The sequence below is a fragment of the Danio rerio genome, chromosome 10 (assembly GCF_049306965.1).
Source record: "Danio rerio strain Tuebingen ecotype United States chromosome 10, GRCz12tu, whole genome shotgun sequence".
Classification (NCBI taxonomy): domain Eukaryota; kingdom Metazoa; phylum Chordata; class Actinopteri; order Cypriniformes; family Danionidae; genus Danio; species Danio rerio.
In genome coordinates this window covers 39,299,543-39,322,193 of record NC_133185.1, presented here as the reverse complement: position 1 = coordinate 39,322,193, position 22,651 = coordinate 39,299,543, and the positions used below count along the sequence as shown (strand labels likewise).

The window sequence follows — 22,651 nt, the reverse complement described above, 5'->3', positions numbered from 1 at the left end:
ACACCCTGCTACAAAAAACCCTGCTGTTTCGTGTTTTCCTCAAAACTGGCTAGCAGTCAGTGTGTTTTTTTACATCTTTCAAAATGGTTTCATCTTTTAGCCTAGAAGATGGTAATCACAACAACAAAAGATTTTATTTACATACTTTCACAGATTTTTTTTAACAAAAAATATTGACTGTAATAAAAATACTTTTATGCTGAAAAAATGGTTTCTCCTGTGTTTCTCATCCAAATTTCACCGAAATTTTTCAATAATTGGCAGAAAGATGTCTGCCGACACTGTGGTGAAAACCTCAAAAGCATGCCATGGTTAACCCAGAGCAAATAAAAAACACAAATGTGCGCACATTTTAAAAATTTCGAAGGCAGGTGCTTGAACAAAGATAAACATTGTAGCAAAAGATCAAAAGAAAACCGGCACACTGCCACTATAGCTCTCAAAAGCTTTTAATAGAACTACTTATATTACTACGGTTATACCAGCTTTTAGTTGGTCAATGGGGCGGTCTATTTCAGATCCTCAAATAGCAACATGCCAACAATGCGCCTTAACACACCTCCTTTTTAGACCAGAACACCCGTGCGCAAATGGGTTTGCTATTTAAACAACGTTGCGCAAAACATGAAAATTACAGTTGCGCTGGTCTGAAAATAGCAACAAATCGCACCATACATTATTCATTCATTATTGCGCCGGGTGTATGATAGGGCCCATTGACATATAAAATTGTATTAACTGTTATGTAACTTTATCTTGTGACTAATTAATCAAACATCAGTCTCATAATCCTTCAGAAATTTTTCTAACATGCTGATGTGGTGCTCAAGAAAAAACTGGTGCTCAGTTTTTTATTAACGTTTTATTATTAAATACATTGAAACCAGCTGTGCTGCTCAATGTTTTTGTGAAAACCAAGATGCATTTTTGTGTCAGGACTCTCTGATAAATAAAGTTTAAAAGGACAGCATTCACATTTGATGCATGTTAAATAAAAGTTTATATTTCTTTAAAAAAACATACTGATATTCAGATGTTTCTGCAATAAAACACGTATTTGATCATTATCACTACCTGTGTTCATGGTAAATAATGTATATAAATAATGTAATAATATGTTTGCAGTGGTGATTATTTAATAAATAAAAAAATGAACATAAAAATATACTTCTATGGGCAAAAAACTGACCCCAGATTATAGTTTTGCTCTATTAATGTGAGAAATGTTACATGCAAATGTTTATTATTTAGGATTAGAGGCCACTTATGGTTGCTGAGGCTGGAAAAATATTATTCAATATAATATTATTTTTGAATTACAGCAGGTCACCCCTGCTGGACATTACTTATACAAACTTATGTCAACTATCCAGTTACACTTGAAGTCAATTCATAAGCCCTGTCTTTCTTTAGTGTTCACACACACATTCCAGTGTCTGTGGGTGTCAGGCGTTACACTGGCTCAGCTCTCAGATGGGGGTGTTTCAGTTTTGCGTTGGAGATTTATGTCAGTAGGTTACAGCGGTGACATGACCGGCGTGAGGTGTGGAGAGAAAGGGAAAGACAGGAACATAGAGGTAAACACTCAGTCCAATCAACACTTTCATCCTGAGTGAGTTGCAGTTACACCGGATGCACCGCTGTAACAGAGCCTGGAACGTTCTCAACACATAATCTGAGGGGAAAAGTTTGTTACCGCAACTGAAACCTCAAAATAAAACGCTGAAGTAACCCTATATATGCAAGACGGCGGCGCAGGAGCCAGTCTGGCGCTGAAAGGGTCTAGCATTTCAAGAACTGTTAACATTTCTATATACATCCCTTGTGAGCTGATTTATGTTTCACACACTTCAGAAGGACAGGGACATTCATTAAGGCCTCAATATGTAGACTTGCGTGATTAATCATTAAATCATTAATACATTTCTGAGAAAAAGTGCTTGGGCGGCATCTCTTTTATTCACTAACTGTGCTCCAAAAATTTGAAACCGTCTTCCAAATGCAGTGAAAGAGTATATATAAATAATACAGTAATCCAGAAACTCAAGAGATTCATTATAAACACAGAATCAACCAGTAATGAAACAACTGAAGTGTGAGTGAGTCTCTGAATCATTTGTTCAAGAGATTCATTATAAACACAGAATCATCCAGTAATGAAACAACTAAAGTCTCAGTGAGTCTCTGAATCATTTGTTTAAAAGATTCATTATGAACATAGAACCATCTAGTAATGAAACAACTAAAGTCTTAGTGAGGCTCTGAATCATTTGTTCAAGAGACTCATTATAAATATGAATTTATCCAGTGATGAAACAACTGACGTCTTATTGAGACTCTCAATCGTTTGTTCAAGAAATTCATTATAAACACAGAATCATCCAGTAATGAGACAACTGAAGTGTGAGTGAGTTTCTGAATCATTTGTTCAAGAGATTCATTATAAACACAGAATCATCCAGTAATGAGACAACTGAAGTGTGAGTGAGTTTCTGAATCATTTGTTCAAGAGATTCATTATAAACACAGAATCATCCAGTAATGAGACAACTGAAGTGTGAGTGAGTCTCTGAATCATTTGTTCAAGAGATTCATTAAAAACACAGAATCATCCAGTAATGAGACAACTGAACTCTGATTGAGTCTTTTTTTCTGATCGAAGGTTTTTTTTTTCTTCACTCTCCTATTGGTGAAGTTTTTTTTTCCCTATTCGCTGTCGCCACTGGCTTGCATGGTCCAGGATCTGTAGAGCTACGCATGGATGAATTTGCTCTTCAGTGTTTGGACTCTCAGTAGTGATTTCAAACCACACTGAACTGAGCTAAACTGAATTGAACTTAAACACTAAAAACTGAACCACCCTAATCCAGTTACTATGACCATTTATGTGAAGCTGCTTTAACACAATCTACATTGTAAAAGCGCTATACAAATAAACCTGAATTGAATTGAATCACTGAATTAACTAAAGTAATGAAACAACTGAAGTGTGAGTAAGTCTCTGAATCATTTGTTCAGGAGATTCATTATAAACAGAATCATCCAGTAATGAAACAACTGAAGTCTGAGTGAGTCTCTGAATCACTTGTTCAAAAGATTCATTATACACACAGAATCATCCAGTAAGGAAATAACTGAAGTCTGAGTGAGGCTCTGAATTATTTGTTCAAGAGATTCATTATAAACACAGAATCATCCAGTAATGAGACAACTGAAGTCTAATTGAGTCTCTGAATCGTTTGTATAAGAGATTCATTATAAAACCTGATTCGTCCAGTAATGAAACAACTGAAGTCTGAGTGATTCTCTGAATCATTTGTTCAAGAGATTGATTATAATTATAAATTAACCCAGTAAGTCTTTAAATGAGTATCTAGATCATTTATTTAAGAGATTCGTTATAAACACGGATTCATCCTGTACAGAAACAACTGAAGTCTTTAAATGAGTCTCTGAATCAATTGTTGAAGAGATTAGTTATAAACATGAATTAATCCAGTAAATAAACAACTGAAGTCTTTGAGTAAATCTCTGAATCATTTGTTCAAGAGATTCATTATAAAACCTGATTCATTCAGTAATGAAACAACAGAAGTCTTTAAATGAGTCTCTAAATCCATTGTTGAAGAGATTCACTAAAGAATGCAGATTCATCCAGCAATGAAACAACTGAAGTGTTTAAGTAAGTCTTTGAATCATTTGTTCAAATGATTCTTTGTAAACACAGATTCCTAATGAAACAACATAAGTCTTTAAATTTTTCCCTGAATCAATTGTTCAAGAGATTAATTTATAAAGAAGAGATTAATTTAGTAAAAAACGTTAAGCTTATCGGTAAGTCACTGTATCATTCAGTTAACAGATACATTCAAAAATGTAAAGTCATCTACATTTACAAAATTTAGTAAATATTTTGTTATTCTGTTGATTTTTCATTTTAGAATTTGCTGGAAAATGTAAATAATTTCTAATGTTAAACTGAAATTAAATATAATTATTAAACAAATAAAAAAATGAAAGAAACAACATGTTCAATATTTATAACAATGAGATAAATCCGGCACCTCATGGCCTGCAAAAAAATTCAACAGCAAATCTGTATAAATGTGTAACCTGTGCTGGGCCCCAAACGTCACTCCATGTTAGCGTGGTTATCACACAGCTAACTGCTCATCTGTGTGAAAGAGTGAATTCATACTGAGTCACCGGGGCCCCTCAGGAGACCCTGATGAATATTCATATCAGAGGCCATTGGGCGGCAGAGGGAGTCACTGGCCTCTGGCATCCTGTACTACTTTCTTAAAAACATTGCATGAACATATCGCAAAACGGTCTAAAAATATGTCTTTCGCACGTCCCACTAAAATAAATCAGGACAAATCAATCCCCGAATGCCTTACAGAGGGCAGCCAATCATAACAGCAGACCTGTTTCTGTAAGCAAACATGCCATTGAGCGCGGGCGTGTAATGGGATAGAATCAGGACAGACAGACGTTCACTGAATCGATGGCAACCCGGGACTTGAGAACAGCAAAACTCTCATCTGGATAAGACTAATGCTTTCCCCCACTGCTTTTTTATTTCAAATATAGAATTTAATGTTTGAATCACATAATAACCCTGATGCTAGGGTTGTATGATATTTGGAAAAAATACATTGTAATATTTTGCTTTTCTGCAAGATAAAATCTATTTCACCTGATGGCTTGAATAAATTGTGAATAATTTGTTATTTTAGAATGATTGCAGTGATTTCTAGCACAGTGCATCTGCATAAAATTTTAATAAACTAGATAAATACCCCCCCAAAAATAGTAACTATTTTAATAGTGGGGGGGGGGGGGGTTGGGTGGTTATAATTCATGCAAAACTGAAATTCTGGTTTGCGTCAATTTACACATGGTGACACGAGTTTAATTCCCGCCTCGAGGTCTTTCCCCTCTCTCTGCTCCCCACAATTTCCTGTCAATACTCTCTATTGTCTTATCCATTAAAGGTGAAAATCCATAAAAAATATTCAGGATTAGGATATATATATATATATATATATATATATATATATATATATATATATATATATATATATATATATATATATATATAAACTGAAATTCTGTCATCATTTACCCATTCTACACTTGTAATAAATCTGAGTTTATTTTTTCTGTTAAACACAGAATAAGTTACTTTGAAAAATGTTGGAAACGTGAGATTTGGAAGTCAATGGTTACAGGTTTATAACATTTTTCCAATTATCTTCTTTGGGTTCAGCAGAAAGGGAAAGGTTTGGAATCTCTTGAGGAAAAGTAAATGGTTAGTAAATCTTGATGAAATACGCCTTTAAAGAGCCCCTATTATATATTAAAAAGGGTCATATTTTGGTTTTGTGTTTTCCAACAACAAGCTGATGCATGCAAGGTCAAAAAACACTTTCATTGTCTTATAATGTGCATTTATTTTTACGGAATTATCCCAGCGACTCCCTTATGATTCGTTTAGTGATTAATTTGTTCCCAAACCCCTCCTTAACTCGATGCTAATCTGCGCTGATTGGACAGATGACACAGTCTGTTGCGATTGGTCGACATCGTTCAGCGCGAGACAGAGTGAAATGGCCACAACGGCTCATCAATAATATTGGAGTAGTTATAAGATATTGTGCTTCAGAATATATTCTGAATATTTCAGTCCTGCTAGGATAACTTCAAATCGCAGTGACATCATTCATTTTCTTTTGCCTTAGTTTCTTATTTATCAGGGGTCGCCACAGAAGAATTAACCGCCAACTATTCCAGCATATGTTTTACGCAGCGGATTCTCTTCCAGCCACAACAGTTCTGGGAAACTCACAGTGATTTTGAAAATGTAAAAAAAAGGAAGATGCTGATTGTTCTGTAATTTTGATTTTCAATGTGTGTTTGTATTTGTAATGGACAATCAACTGATTGCAGTGCATTAAAGGATTTTAAATGCATTCTAAAATCCTTTAATGCATGGCAAGCTGTTGGTAATCCCACTAATTCCCTGGCCAAATTACAGACATGTTAAAACTGCTCTTTGCAGTGCAATAATTGACTGGATGGGTAAATTTATGTTATTTTTCTGTCAGTTATGACAGAATCAGTTATCTGCCTACTTTAAATGAGTCACAGGCAGGCAAATAATAGAACAGGCTATTAAAAAAAGCCTTTTGTACAATGTACTGATATTATTAATAGCGATGCAATGATTAGACGATTTCACTATTAACTGCGCTCTAATTCATTACAGTTAATTTATCGTAAAGGCTTCTGAACGCTGCGTTTCTGTTGCACGGAACAAAACTGCTGCAACTAAACAAAGTTATGCCAACTGTGTGCTAGTTTAAAGTTCCGAGCTTATAAAGAGGCCAATCCATAAGATTAACTACAGCAGCAGGCCGTTCACATAGTGTCTTTTCTGCACGCAAGTTCATTATTTCCCATTGAGACGAGCTCATATTAAAGCTTTGCACACACGGCTCGCAAGCGGACCTCCACGCTCACACAATAGAAATGATCTCATGCCATAGCGGTGATAGTTGTACATGGCTTTCAGTACATTCAGTGCATGATTATGTATGTATGAACGCAGATGATAACAACAGTTCTTTAAAATTCTTGGCTAATATATAGCTTAAATTAACATTGAACAAATACTAGTTAGTTAATAGTTTTTATTTATTTATTCCTTGTTCTGTCATTTATTCTCATTGTAAAATTATCAATCGTGTTTAAATCAAAAACTTTTTCATCTTTTCATTTTTTTTAAAGTCAAAGAGAGAAATGGACTATCATTTGTTTTTTATTATTATTTTGTGCTGTATTTTTTGGTTACTGAGCACCAATAAACAGCAATTTAAAATATAATCAGTTTTATTTTTTAAGCAGCTCTTATATTCCTGTTGTGTCATCACTTATATTGCAAGTCATACCTCTCCGGCCCCTCATTTGAAATGCTTTTCATGAACTGGCCCCATGACAAACTAATTGCATAGCCCTGGAATACAGAAAGAGAGAGAGAGAGAGAGAGAGAGAGAGAGAGAGAGAGAGAGAGAGAGAGAGAGAGAGAGAGAGAGAGAGAGAGAGAGATTATTGTGTGTGTATGTATGACACGGGCATATCTAATAGCTCATAAGCTACCTATGTTAGCTACCTCCTTGCATATTTTTCCTCGCAAGTTACTGGTTACAAAAGTCACTTACCTGAACATTAAACAATTTTATTGCACACCTTCAGACAATCAAAATCAACAATTTCAACAGACTATAAACCAAATGAGTGCTTGAACTGTAGCTCTTTCCCTCAATAAGTCATTAAGGACACAGTCTTGTACCTTTATCTTATGGTCCAATTTTAATGAACATATTTCTTAGCTTCAAATTAAACATTTTAATAATGTGATTCTTCTAGTTCAAGACTTACAGAATGCTTTAAGATAAACTTTTTTAAAGTGCCTATTTGAAAAATATCTGTAAATTTGGGCACTAACACACTCAAAGTGTGTTAGAGTGTATAAAGTGACCAACCCAGGCTCATTGCAGATACGTACCCAGGTCTACATTTCTGGGGACAGTCAAAGATGTAACTTTGGGTGTGCCTGCTTGCAGTTTTTGTTTGTGCAAATCCACTAGAGGCCGCTGTGTCCACTTTTTGATGTTCACAAATTCCTCTCACGCGTCCTCTTCTCAAGTAAACTCACCAGAGGGCGCAATATACACTTCAGCCGACCAGGCCAGCTAGCTGTTTTCAGCCTGTTGTTTATTTTTGTATTTATTTTATTTATTTATTTTTTTGCTTTTGTTTTATCTGGTTTCTGGAACTATTCTTTGCCAGACTTGAACCCTGTTGTCTCTGTCAACTTCGTTCAGCGTCCTAAGTCCGGTGATGTATGTGACAAGCTACTGGGCAAACTAGTAACCAGAAAAAAACATCCGTATGGAGGTAAGCGGTCAGCTGGTAGCGCTAAAATGAACAGAAGCCATCTGCAGCGTCATACTGCCATCTTATAATTCATTTTAAAGACAAAATGCAGCTATATAATATGCGCTCTCCAGAAATGTAGACAGGGGTACGTATCCACAATGAACCTGTGTTTCAAGTGACATTTGAGGTCAAATCAGACCAGCAAAACTGAATGGCAAAAAAAACCCCTCAATCATCAATTGTCAAAAATATACAGTCATGGATGAACAGAATTCAATCCAGCATCTTTCAATGTGACCTGGATTGGGACCAACTGAAATCAAGTATATAAAATGTTTAGCCTTCCATGAAATTCCCACTCTGGATTTGACCCATGGAAAAAGTGATTCTTTGAGTGTGTGAGTGTGTGTGGAGTTCAGTGTGGGTAAATAATTACAGGCTTGTGGTGGTTCAGTGACAACGAAGGAATGCAGGGTGGAAAGGTCAGATGGACAGAGTCTCTGATCTGACTTTCAGCACAGGAGCTTCTTGCGCATCAAGAGTCATTCCTGTCTAAGCAAGATCTAGAAGGAAATCCCCTTCAATTTCCACTAAATTCACTATTTCCTTCTGAATTTACACATTGTAAAGACAAAACAACCCCTCAAAAAGGTCTTGCCCTGATTCCGAACATGCTCGATTATCCTACATTTGACTATACCCTGTTGTTTTAGAACTTCTGCAGACCCCCTGTTGCTCTGGAAGCATTTCCCTGACCACAGCTTTAAAATGAGCGACATCTAGATTAGGAAAAAACTGTCTGCCAGATGGTGCCGTTTTCATTGACCTTATTTGTGGGTTTGTGACTGCTTCTCTTCTCCAGTGGGGAATCTTTTAATCTGGGGCCTGATTCATCCGAGTTTCTGAGAGGTGATGAAAATCAGGGACAAATTTGGCCTGTTTTACAAAACCAGAATTTAGAAAAAACTAGTTTGAGGTATCAGTGGCATCCTGATATTCTGAGGATTTAAAACGATCTGAAAGTGAAAAGCACTTTATATTCTGTATTTTTATTCAAATGTTTTTAAAAATATTTTTCTATTACTTCTATATTATATTATACTTAATATACACATAAATATTTATTTATTTATTTATTCATTCATTTATTCCTAAATGGAAAATTAACAAAAAAAAAATCTGAATAAAAATATAGAATCTAGCTGTAAACGCTATAAATTATCAGACAATATTAATTTATATGTAATGCATTTAAAAAAATTTGTTCTTAATTATATTTAGTTTTATTATTTTAGTTTATTTATTTATTAAGTTGATTAATTATTATTTTAAGAATTATAACTTATAATTTTAATAACTTAGCAATATTTTATAATATAATATTTATTTTTATTTATTTATTTTTGTTAATAATTTCTAAAAATCTTTTAAAAAATAAGAGAAAATATTTGAATAAAAATACAGAAACTATATAAATACTATAAATCATAAGGCAATATTAATTTATATTCAATTGATTTTAATAATTTTATCCTTAATTATATTTTATCAGAATTATTATATTATTAGTTTATTATTTATTTAGTTTATTAATTATTATTATAATTAAATTTTAAAATTCTAATAACTCTGCAATACTTCTATACTATTATTTATTCATTCATTCATTTTCTTACGGCTTACTCCCTTTATTAATCAGAGGTCGGCACAGCAAAATGAACCACCAAATTATCCAGCATATTTTTTTTCAGTTGTACACAGCTTCAGTTCATCAGTTTTACACAGCTGATTCCCTTCCAGCAACCTAACACTGGCAAACACCCATACACACTCCTTTACACACATATACAATGGCCAATTTAGCTTATTCAAAGTTAAGTTCAGCTTCTTTTAGTCTTATCTTTCCAATAATGTTTTCAGGACACATCAAGCAGCACTGAGATCAGTCTCATCAGCAGCAGTCAAGCTGCTCTGTGAAATGGGTCAGACTGAATCTTTCTGGAGCCTCACTCAAGTCCTGCCCTGCCCAGAGCATCCCGTCCTCATCTGTCCTCCACAACACAAACACACCAAATACATGTTTTCATCCCTGGAGTTGTTTTAATTGGTTCCTAAAGCACTTAATAACAGCGTGAGATTATTATCGTAGAGGTGAGGCTTACTGGGGCTGAGGGGGAGGACTGGACCAAACAATGGCTAATGGACACAGAGGAAGTGTGTGTGTGTATGTGAGAGTTTTTGTTGGCCACCCAGAGCTACTGTTTTCCCCTGAGGCTGAGTGGGACAAAATATCCTGCTGGATCACAACCTCCTAAATCAGCCCCCGAAGAAAAAAAAAAAAACACTCAGAGGAGATGATGGTTCTCATGTGAAGCACACTCTAAAAAAACAATACTGCAAAAACTGTACTTCTTCATCATTAGGTTTGTCTGGTTTCCTCTAAAATATCGAGAACATTCTTTAAGGGACAGTTCAACCAAAAAAGAAAAATTACCATTTACTCACACTCTAGAGATTTCAGACCTGAAATGTGTCTCTTTTCTCCGTTTAACAAAAAAGTAGATATTTCGAAGAGTGTTGAAAAATGGTAGCATTTGACATCCTTAGTAGATGACTAATATTATAGAAGCCTGTGGCCACCAGTTTGTACCATTCTACAAATCCTTTTTTGTGTTTAACAGAAGAATGAAACTCAAATAGGTTTGGGAGATAAAATAAAAGAAAACAAAAGGGTATAAAAATCAATGTAGCCCTATATACGTTTCTGGAGATCACAATTTATGTAGCCAGAGTTACGTATGGCTAAATTTGGTCTTTAAAACAAATGCTATGGGGCGGTTTGACGCCTTTTTTCACGCTTACCAGCTGACTGATTACCTTCGTATGTACTGCTTTTCCGCTGTTACCAGTTTGTCTGGTAGCTCAACAAGTATGTTGCTGGATTTGAGACAAAGAGTGGAACCTACCGCAACAATGGGGTTCGAGTCCGGTGAAGAACGAGTCCAGAAAGCAGATAAGACAAAAATCAGAAACCAAAAAAAGATAAATAAAACTAGGTAACAGGGTGAGAATCTGATAAAATCTGAAAACGTGGTAAAAATCGGGGCTTTTCTTTTTCTGGATTACTTTTGAAAACACTATTGGTTGAGTTTAGTAAATTTGGTGGGTCAATCTGTGCTTTTAAAACACTATTGGTGGGGTTTAGGGAAGTGGGTGGGCGGGTCAATCATTGCTTTTGAAAACACTATTGGTTGAGTTTAGTAAATTTGGTGGGTCAATTTGTGCTTTTAAAACACTGTTGGTGGGGTTTAGGGAAGTGGGATGGTGGGTCAATCATTGCTTTTGAAAACACTATTGGTTGGCTTTAGGGAAGTGGGTGGGCAGGTCAATCTGTGCTTTTTAAAACACTATCGGTTGGGTTTAGGGAAGTGGGTGGGCGGGTTAATCTGTGCTTTTTAAAAAACTATTGGTTGGGTTTAGGGAAGTGAGTGGGCAGGTCAATCTGTGCTTTTGAAAAACACTATTGGTTGGGTTTAGGGAAGGAGGAGGGAGGGGTTATCGGTCAGTTGGTCAGTAAGTAAATCCGTCAGTCGACAACAGCCTCTGGCATATTTACACGAGAACAGCAGGCATGAATGGCACTCACGACTTGAGATCTAAAAAAACTTGAGATCTAAAAAAAAAAAAATGTACACAGCGGCCTCTGGTGAATTTGTGAAAACTATTTTTTTAGAAACAGCTCCTGGGAAGTATTTTTGCTCTCTTCAGAAATGTATATAGGGGTACGTAATCAGAATAATTCTTGGTTCATATAAATGCAGTTCTTTAAAATCCTCAATTGACAATCTGTCTTTCACAAAAAATAAAGGAAACAATTAAACAACCAAACATAACTTCAAGTGTTTCCCTTGTATATTGATATCAATGCTGCTAATTTCAAAAGTTATTTCAAATGTTTCTGCTATTTTGTTGAAGCACAGTATCCAGCATTTCTATAAGATTAAATCAGTGTCCCATTCATTTTGTACCACTTATAAATAAATAAGATTAAAATGCCCAGAAATTAGTAGTTTTCTTTCCCTTTCTTTTGTTGTGGTAATCTGAGATCAGTTCATTCCCAGACCACAGCATCCTCTCACACAAATGAAGATAAATGTCCACATAAACCTGAACATGCATTACGCACACACGCGCACACACTTACACTCACACACACACAAATGCAGATAAATGTACACTGAATCCATTAGTGAATATTACAGAGAGTGCATGTAAGCATTTACCAGGCTATGAGGGAAAGGGGACGTTTAAGCTCAAGCTGCATTTCTGAAGAGGATTTACTGATGTCTGGACTATAAATAGAAACAGTCTCACACAGACCACAACCGCAAACACAGCATTCACTACAAAACACTCAGCAAGAGGCCAAAACACAGACAGGAGTGTTTGTGTGTGCACGAGTGTGTGTCCTGTAAACATCCATATTTCTGGACACATGAACTCATTGTCTTTGCATGGTCCAGCATGTTTGAATCTCTTAGCGTATTATAAGACACTTTATTACGCAAATAGCAAAACAACAAAGAGATAACCCAAAGATCACCTAAGAAATATATTAGGGTGGGTTAGCATTAACACTTCTGTGAATGAATTAATGCTACACAGTGCATATGTATAATTATAGACAATTATACACCTCACACCTCAATTTATATTTTTCATTCTAACTAAAGACTTAATGTAATAAAGTAATGATTGCAGTGTGAACATGCATAGGTGCTATAAGAAAAGATAATAATAATAATTATACAGTTGAAGTGAGAATTATTAGCTTCCCTGAATTATTAGCCCCCTTGTTTATTCCCCCAATTTCTGTTTAACAGAGAGCAGCTTTTTCAATGCATTTCTAATCATAATAGTTTTATTAACTCATTTTAATAACTGATTTATTTAATCTTTGCCATGATGACAGTAAATAATATTTTACTAGATATTTTTCAAGACACTTCTGTATAGCTTAATGTGACATTAGAAGGCTTAACTAGGTTAATTAGGTTAACTAGGTAGGTTAGGGTAATTAGACAAGTTATTATATAACAATTGTTTGTTCTGTTGACTATCAGAAAGAAAATGATAATTTTTTTTATTCTAGCCGAAATAAAACAAATAAGACTTTCTCCAGAAAAAAAAATATTATCGGAATTTCTGTGAAAATTTAGTTGCTCTGTTAAACATCATTTGGGAAATTTTCTCAAAAAGAAAAAAAAAATCGAAGTTTAATAATTCTGATTTCAACTGTAAAAATACAATATAAAACATTGAGTTATTTATTTAACCCAATGGTTGAGTTAAAAATTATTAGTGCCTATTTAATAACTATAATAATAACTATTTAATAACTCAGTTAGGTTAATAAAATTCAACAGTCAACTACAGACACAGAAAAGCTGTATTAGTTTTTTCCAACTGCTTGCACAATCTTTTCTTGTCACACAATTTCTGAAACATCTCACTCAAAATGCAGAACTACACCTTAAATCTCCAAAACCAGAAGCTATTTTTTAGCCTTGAACTCAATTTTCAATCGCATAAAAAACTTTTTTCAAAACTCTGGTCCAAAAAAAAAAGAAAATACAAATAGTTTTTACACCCATCCATAATTTGTAGTTTTGCACTTAACCCATTTTTTACCCAAAATTCTAAATGCTAAAAGAATAAAGGAATTCTTCTGAGCCTAGCACTGTAAAGTGTATGATGACCAACCACATGACACTTTTGTCGACATGACACTTTTCCAGGCAATGGACGCTTCTCCACCCCCTTCCCCCCTCCCAGACTCCCTTCACACACAACTGTATTCTAAAGAACATACTTTGCTTTACAAGTTCTTTTATTTTTTTACATACATACAACTTTTACATAAAGTAGGTCTACGTTTTACAGTATGTTTATGATTATGATATAAACAATGATGTTTGGTCTATTAAATATTTTCTGTTTTTTTTTTTTCATGTCATCAGTGTTCATCATTCGATGCAAATGCTTCATTCTGACGTGTTTATGGCATTTTGAATGGTACAGTTTAAAGTAGACGTGAGGTATTGGGCATTTTGTGCATGCAGTTTTGGAGAATTTTGTGTAGAGTTTAAAAAAAAAGAGACATTTTTCTGACAATGTGTGCAAGCAGCAGGAAAAAACTGTAATATGCCTACAGAATGTTGTTTTTGCGTTATAAAGTTTATTTAAGCTATAACACAATAATATTGTTATTTTTAAATCAAATTACCTCTCCGTGTCATAATTTGTATATCCATTTACCAGCACACTTAATTATTAAAAATTATATTATTAAATTATATAACAAATGCATTGGGTTAAAATAACCCATAGTTGTGAAGGTGCTGTAATAAGTTATAGATGTGTTATATGTTGCGGTATTGTTATTCCAACTATTTCACCTGAGAATATAAAATGAAATAAAAAGTAAATTTAGGTATTTTTTAAGCATAACAATGACTACCATACATTTTTTATAATAATGAATGAAATATTAAGTTATAATATAATATAAATAATTAAATAATTCTGTATTATTTTAATAAAAAATATAATATTTAAAATTGTATAAAGAACATATAAAGCTACTAAAATTTCTATTACTGTAAATACATAAATTTTATTAAAAAATTTTACAAAATTAAATAAACAAAAAAATATTAAGATATAGTTCAGCCAAAAATTAAATAAATTCATCATTCTTTGTGTTAGCCATTGACTTTCATAGATATAAATAATAATAATAATAATAATAACAATAATAATAATAATATTAAAAGTTATAATACTAATAATAAAGAAGGTCACTATCAAATTCTTCAGAATATTCTCAATTTCACTCAAATAGCAAATACTGATAGAATTTACATTTCTGGGTAAATCATTCCTTTAAAACCTGTGCATCTTTATAATAAATAAGAGTAATAAAAAAATAAAATATTATGTAGTAATACACTAAATAACAGTGTGTAAGAACAGTGTGTTATCTGTATACTGGATTAGTCTTAAGATTTTGCTATCGGTGAGTGTAACTCAGTGCCACCCAAGTGGGCAAGAGTGTGAGCCACAGCGAACTGAAAAACATACCCTGATGCCAGCAGGCCTGTTTGTGTGTGTGTGTGTGTGTGTGTGTGTGTGTGTGTGTGTGTGGTTTGTTGTAAAGCAGGTCGCTTGCCAAAGCTCAGAGTGCTGAATGAGCAGTCCAATTAAACTCGCTCATCACTTGCACAGCAGGCTAATTAAAGAACCTTCATATAGAAAAAAAAACTTAACTGTGATCCTTTCTGGAGAATCTCTGAGACTCTCAAAATCCTCTCCAGTTATTACAAACATCCCCGTTTTATGCTGAAGGACCTCTTACTGTAATAGTGATGTGTGGTTTTAAACATTATGCAATGCTGTGAACTGCTGAGCCCAGAGCTTTCTGTTTTACTGCCTGCAGAACTATTTTTATTGTGCAATATTGTTTTAATCAGATCTAAATACCACACAAGAGGACCTGTGCAAGCATTTGCACATGCATGCAGACATACAACACATGTCATAGTGCTGTTAGTATTTATAAATAACCCATGGCTGTCAATTGATAGAAATTGATGTGGCAGTTATTAATCTTATTGAGTGCAGGTTAAACATGACTAAGAAATTCCCCCAAAAGAACAGTTAAAGTAAATATTCGTTGAATGCAAAAATTGGGCGAGGCAGTGGCACAGTAGGTAGTGCTGTCACCTCACAGCAAGAAGGTCGCTGGTACGAACCTCGGCTCAGTTGGCGTTTCTGTGTGGAGTTTGCATGTTCTCCCTGCCTTCGCGTGGGTTTCCTCCGGGTGCTCCGGTTTCACCCACAGTCCAAAGACATGCGGTACAGGTGAATTGGGTAGGCTAAATTGTCCGTAGTGTATGAGTGTGTGAATGTGTGTGAATGTTTCCTAGAGATGGGTTGCGGCTGGAAGGGCATCCGCTGCGTAAAACTTGCTGGATAAGTGGGCAGTTCGTTCCGCTGTGGCGACCCCGATTTAATAAAGGGACTAAGACGACAAGAAAATGAATGAATGCAAAAATTATTAAAAGTAGACATTTATTAAAAGTAGCTTTTGGGATACTTTGATTATTTCTTTTTATTAGTCATTATTTTTTAAGTTTGGGATGACACCAATTTGAGTAAATAATGACACTTTTTCGTGTTAAGTATTCTTTTATTTTTGTTTATTGTAAGATACCAGTTGTGCATTTATTTATTAATGTACTAATTTGTAGAGGTGTGAATCTACACTGGTCTCACGGTTCGGTTCAGTTACAATTATGCCATCGATTTGGTTCAATTCGATATCTCGGTGCATTGACGATGCTTTCCATACACAGTTTTATATATTTTTTTCACAGCACAGCAATTCTTGTATTAAAATATATAAATATATTTATATACTATTTGTAATACAATTTTGTCCTTTAATACAAACAGTCAGATATATAAACTGTACCTTTAATCAACACAGGCACTTATAGCAAATAAACAAATATAAAATTCCCGCTCACTTGTCTAGCAAGTTCTTTGACCCCTTTGATTGGTCACGTGCTCAACAGAAAGTGCTGCGATTGGCTGTTACGCGCTGACGCTCTTCACAGTTGAGTGGCACTGATAAATGGCAGTGGCGATCACAGCTGATCCATGATAGACACGGTGGAGAAAACTCTGCAGACACGGACTCGTGTCTGTATCCAGAAGTATCGATGTAACAATCGAGAGGAGAAGAAAAGTCATGCCAGCAGGTCAAATGGAGTATACTTTCATTCTCTCAATCGCAGTGAAAAAGGGGCTTCTGCTGTCAGTGTCAGTGAAAGACTGTCCAGAAAACACACATGCAGTGAAATTGTGCACAGTTTCTGCGGTTTAAGTAGTTGGAGAGTTGTAAATACTCACGCTCGTCTCCCTCACAATAGTAAGCTTCGGCGACAGAGCGCAAATGAGATAAATGACGTCAGTACATAATGACCGGTTATGATCAATTACTGAACCGATACCGATATGTCTGCATCTGCATTGCGGTGCACCAAAGAAACAACTAATTTTGACAACCCTACTAATTTGAGGTGGCAGCAAAGTGGTGGCAAATGCCTCATAAAGTAGTCACCACATCATTTGTTTGTTTGATTCATTAAAACAAACCAGCAACCATTAAACCAACCAATCAACAGCTTTTTAGATTTTATATTTAACAGTTCACTGAATTACTGGTTTACATGATTTGTTCAGAATGCAGATTCTTTCAGAAAAAAGCAGATCTGAGATGAAGTGCAGTCTGCTGTGACTTTGTTGAATAAATGTTTGAGGCAAAACTGAGCAAAAACAGACAATATGGACTATGGAAATTCTAAAGCGCATAGTGCAAAAGCATTAAGGGCGTGTCAGAATCCACTTTTGAGTGTTGGCAGCTGTGCTTACCAGTTTAATAATGATTTGATCAGCTGTAGTTAGAAATCAGAACATTATAATCTTCTAAGCCTTATTATGCGGTTCTGTCATCATCTTGTGGATAGAAAATGTCAACCGTCTTTGGTTTACTCTATGCTAGGCTAACGGTCGCCGACGAGATCTCTCAGAAATTGCAAATATTTTAAAATAGGCTTTATAAGTTCTAATACTTCATATATTAATAATAGACAGACACGCCTAATACTGTAAATTGTGATTTAAACTAAAGTGTTAGCCTTTTATAAGTTAGTTGTTCTTCTTCAGCATGCCTATCACCCATCAACCATATGAAATTTAAAGTTGACTTGGGCTGGTGTTTCAATTAAAGACATCTACTTTTCCCCCCTATAACTAATTAATTGTATAAATGTAAGTGTTAAATTGACAGCCCAAAATGTGCATATGGTTGTCCGTCGCCTGTGTGTCCTCAGACTGGCCTCATTGACTATTCCCAGGAGAACACATGCCTGAAGTGCCAGAGAGATTGGAAATATGGCTCTGTGTTCTCTCAGGTCCTGTAGTGACAGGCTGTGTCTAATCAAAACACACAGTCAGACGCATGTCCACCCTCACCAGTGATACTCACAATGCTCCAGAATGTGTGTGGCTTTTTCCTCAGTGTCACACCTCGATGTTTACAGAGACTTCTGTGTTTTTGAAAAGCTACATACAACCTTAGTTCACCCAAAAATGAAAATTATTATGATTATTACTGAACCAATACAGAATTGTCCGCGTTTGCATCACAGTGCACTGAAGAAACAATTAATTTTGACACTCCTATTAAGCTATGACATTTGAACTTTCTATTCTATTTTCAATCTACATACACTGTTAATAAAAAATAATAATAATAATAAATAAATAAATAAATCAACCCAGGCTCATTCTGAATATGTACCCTTATATGTTTCTGGAGAGAGCCAAAAACGTCCAAGGGGTATGTTTTTTTTTTGTTGCAGTTTTTATCTTCGTGAGTGCCATTCACCTGCTGTTCCCGCGCATATTTACAACTGACTGACAGATTGACTGACCCACCCTCCTCCTTCCCTAAACCCAGCTGATAGTGTCTTCAAAAGCACCAATCGACTTGCCCATCCACTTCCAACCGACAATGTTTTTAAAAGCAATCCAGAAAAAAATATTTTTACCACGTTTTCAGATTTTACCACATTCTCACATTCCTATTTACTTGTTTGTTTAATTAATTAATTAATTTATTTATTTTTTGTCTTACTTGCTTTCTGGAATCGTTTTAAAAGACAAAATGCAGTCATAAATACTTCTGGCTCCATAATTTGCAATCTCCTGAAATGTATACAGGGGTATGTTTTCAGAAAGAGTCAGTGTTGAAAATAATGCTGGGTTCCACACAATCAATCTGTGTTGGGGCAACAAATTTATGTTAATTGAACATAAAACAATTAAGTTCAGAAAAGAACTGTGTTGTTTCAGCTCATTTTAAATAAGCAGTTCGAACAAACAGCAAACATCATTTTTGAGTGTAAACTTGCTCTTTTGTTGATTACTTCTGTCTACCAGTTTTTTTAAGTTGGATAATGATTAATTGTAAACATAAATATAAATACAGTGATAAGAGGATTTTGTGCTCTTGATATTGGGTCTCTACTATGTATCACTGCTGTGAAAAGAGTTTTCATGGGGTGGGAATGCATTTCTGAGATGCAGTTCTTCTGTACCAGCTGCTATATGCTGACATAACAACACACACACACGCGCACACACATTGCTGACCCAACAATAACTATGTGTGCACTGTCACTTTCGAGCTCCGCATATGCAGATGTCCTAACGCAAAGGGCAAACAGTGAAGTACTATCCTGACATCCCGACCCAAGTGACTGTGCAAAGTAAGCTCAAATATCACTAATAATGCATGACGTGTCCAGCATAAGAGCATTTAATCATAAACGACGAGTGGAGATTTGACTGGTTTGATTTTAATGAGAGATAATTGACAAAGAGGCTGAATGTAATTAATATTAATGCTCAAAGAATGCATGAACAGATGCACGCCAACAAAGAGCAAGCACACACATACATACAGTATGCACATGCACACAAACTAGGGCTGCATAATGTATCTTTCATCAAAGTGGGAGTCTTCAATAGTCACATCACAGGATGTCAAGCAAATTAAAAAATTAATTTAAACCACTTGGACACAAGAAATTACAACGTTTGTAAGCCTAACAAAAATTAATTGCGTTTAATTATACAATGAAGACTATAGTGTTTTTACATTTGATTATTGAATTTCTCAATACTGTTTTTCACCGAAAAGGTGTTTATTTCATGTTTTATCTTTGTTCTGTTGGTTTCATCTGTCATTAAATTTATTTAATTTTTTGTGTGTGTGTGTGTGTGTGTGTGTGTGTGTGTGTGTGTGTGTGTGTGTATGTATGTATGTATGTGTATATATATATATATATATATATATATATATATATATATATATATATATATATATATGTGTGTGTGTGTATATGAATATATATATATATATATATATATATATATATATATATATATATATATATATACATACACACACACACACATACATATGTATGTATGTATATATCTATATATATATATTTATATATATAGCATTTCTTTTTTTTTTTTTTTTTACGTTTGATGCAGACTCACACAACATAGGCTCATTCTGAAAACGTAGGCCTTTATACGTTTCTGGAGATCGTTAATTTTGTAGCCAGAAGTACGTATGGTTGCATCTTGTCTTTAAAACGAATGCTTCGGGGCGGTATGACTCCTTTTCGCACTTACTAGCTGACAGCTAACCTGTACGTGGACGCCTTTTCCGCTGTTACCAGTTTGTCCGGTAGCTCGACATGTACGTCGGCGGACTTGAGATGCAGAGCAGAGTTGACTGCGACGACAAGGTACGATTCCTGTGAAGAACGGTTCCAGAAAGCAGATTAGACAAAAACAGAAGCCGAAAAATAAAATAAACAAGTAAATAACAGGGTGAGAAGGGGGTAAAATCTAAAAACGTGGTAAAAAATCATGAGCTTTTCTTTTTCTGGATTGCTTTTCAAAACAGCGCGGTTGGGTTTAAGGAAGTGGGTAGGAAAGTCAATTGGTGCTTTTTAAAATACTATTGATTGGGTTAAGGGAAGGGCGTGGGTGGGGTGCTCAGTCGGTTGGTCAGTCAGTCAACAGCGGCCTCTGGTGGATTTTTTTTCCTTCTTTTTCAATTGTTTCCCAAATTATGTCTAACAGAGCAAGGACATTTTCACAGTATGTCTGGTAATATTTTTTTCTTTTAGAGCAAGTCTTATTTGTTTTATTTCGGCAAGAATAAAAGCAGTTTTAAATTTTTTTAAAACCAGTTTATGGTCAAACTTATTAGCCCTCTTAAGCATTTTTTAATTGTCTACAGAACAAACCATTGTTATACAATGACTTAATTGAACCTTTAAATGTCACATTAAGCTGAACATTAGCATCTTGAAAAATATCTAGTCAAATATTATGTACTATCATCATGGCAAAGATAAAACAAATCAGTTATTAGAAACAAGTTATTCAAACTATTCTGTTTAGAAATGAGTTGAAAAAAATCTGTATTCCCTTAAAACAGAAATTGGGGAAAAATATACTGGGGGGCTAATAATTCAGGAGGTCAAACAACTCTGACTTCAACTCTACATGCACATATACATGCGAGCACACACACACACACACACATCAGCCTTGTAAAGCATTAAGCCCTACAGCAATGGAAAACAAGCTAGTAGACACTTGAAAAAAAAAACATTTTCCCCTGTCCTGTGAGACGTGCCTGAGTCAAAAAGAAAGGAATGACAAGAGTCAAATATGCACTGCTATACTGAAGCACACACAAAGGGATACAATATTGTGTTTTGTAGGTCACAGGGACATCAGAGTGAATGGATTAGATTAGTCCAGATGAAATTGAAATCAATGGGGTCCGTAAGCACTTAAGCATCTCTAAAGATAATGCAACATTACGGGATATTAATTCTCAGGGCGAGATGTTGTTGGGGGGTTAAATCCTCCAGCTGGCTTTGAAGGTCAAATTACATTTTCTTTTCTGCAGATGTGGTGCAGGTGAGTCAGAGGACAAGTGGGTTTTGCTCATTTTGATAGTAAATAAAGGAGTGCGGGAAATCCAGCATGACATACAGTATAGTGTGTGTTCGATTTATAATAGCCTGACCAACAGACAGTATCAACAATGTTTTCTGTCACCAGAAGAGAAGACACTAGTCAAAGAGGCAACAACATGCAGCTTACTTTAGATCGTGTTCATCCCAGATCATCCTATAATTTTTGGAAGGATTTTTTTTTCTCATGTATGTTGCATGAAAAGACTGAGTCTTAAGCCTTTTGATACAAAACAAGTTGAGCATGGATTGTACAATATTTGGTCATGCAGTAAAATATACATTACTTTATATATAAATATATACAGTGCTCTGCATATCCGAGTACACCCCCTTTTAAAATAAAATCAACACTTTTATTCATTTCTCAGTAAATATAGCCAATCATTTTTTTATTAAACATACATATCCATTAAAATAAGAGTTTGGTCACCTGACATCTTAAGGAATAGAAAGATAATACATTTAAGTTCCAACAAACTATTTAAACTATATTTTTTATATTTCTCTTGATGTTTCTTGTTTATTACATTTTTATTTAATATTTTCACTCCAACATATAAACTTTGGTGTACAATTTTTTCTTACAAATGATACACTGACTAATCTAATGTACATTAAGGCTGCTCGATTATGGGAAAAATCATAATCATGATTATTTTGGTCATAATTGTAATCACGATTATTCAAAACAATTCTGTGAATTTTTTATTTTTATAAACTTTTACCGCCCTTTATAAACATACCGCCCTCTGAAAGCGAGGGGTGACAGGGACGGGGGTGTGATTGTGCGTACGACATCGAAGACCAGAGTGGTAGGGGGATTGTCACGGACAAAATAGAGGACCGGTGGTGGGGGGGGGGGGTGTTGCGGACGCCGCCTGGGTCGCCTCTAAGGACGCTTCGGCTCTGCACACACTCATAAACAGCTTCTACGCGGAAGCGCGAGTGCTCGCTCGTTTATTCGGAAATTTATTCATGCACCGTAAGAAATCTGGTCTGGT

General features: G+C 35.0%; 1 protein-coding gene across 7 annotated transcripts in view; it reads right to left on the bottom strand.

Annotated features, from left to right (window-relative positions):
- The window catches only part of stard13a (StAR related lipid transfer domain containing 13a), a 229,806-nt gene that overhangs the window by 88,685 nt on the left and 118,470 nt on the right, over positions 1-22,651 (bottom strand). The gene's annotated exons all lie outside the window — the stretch shown is intronic.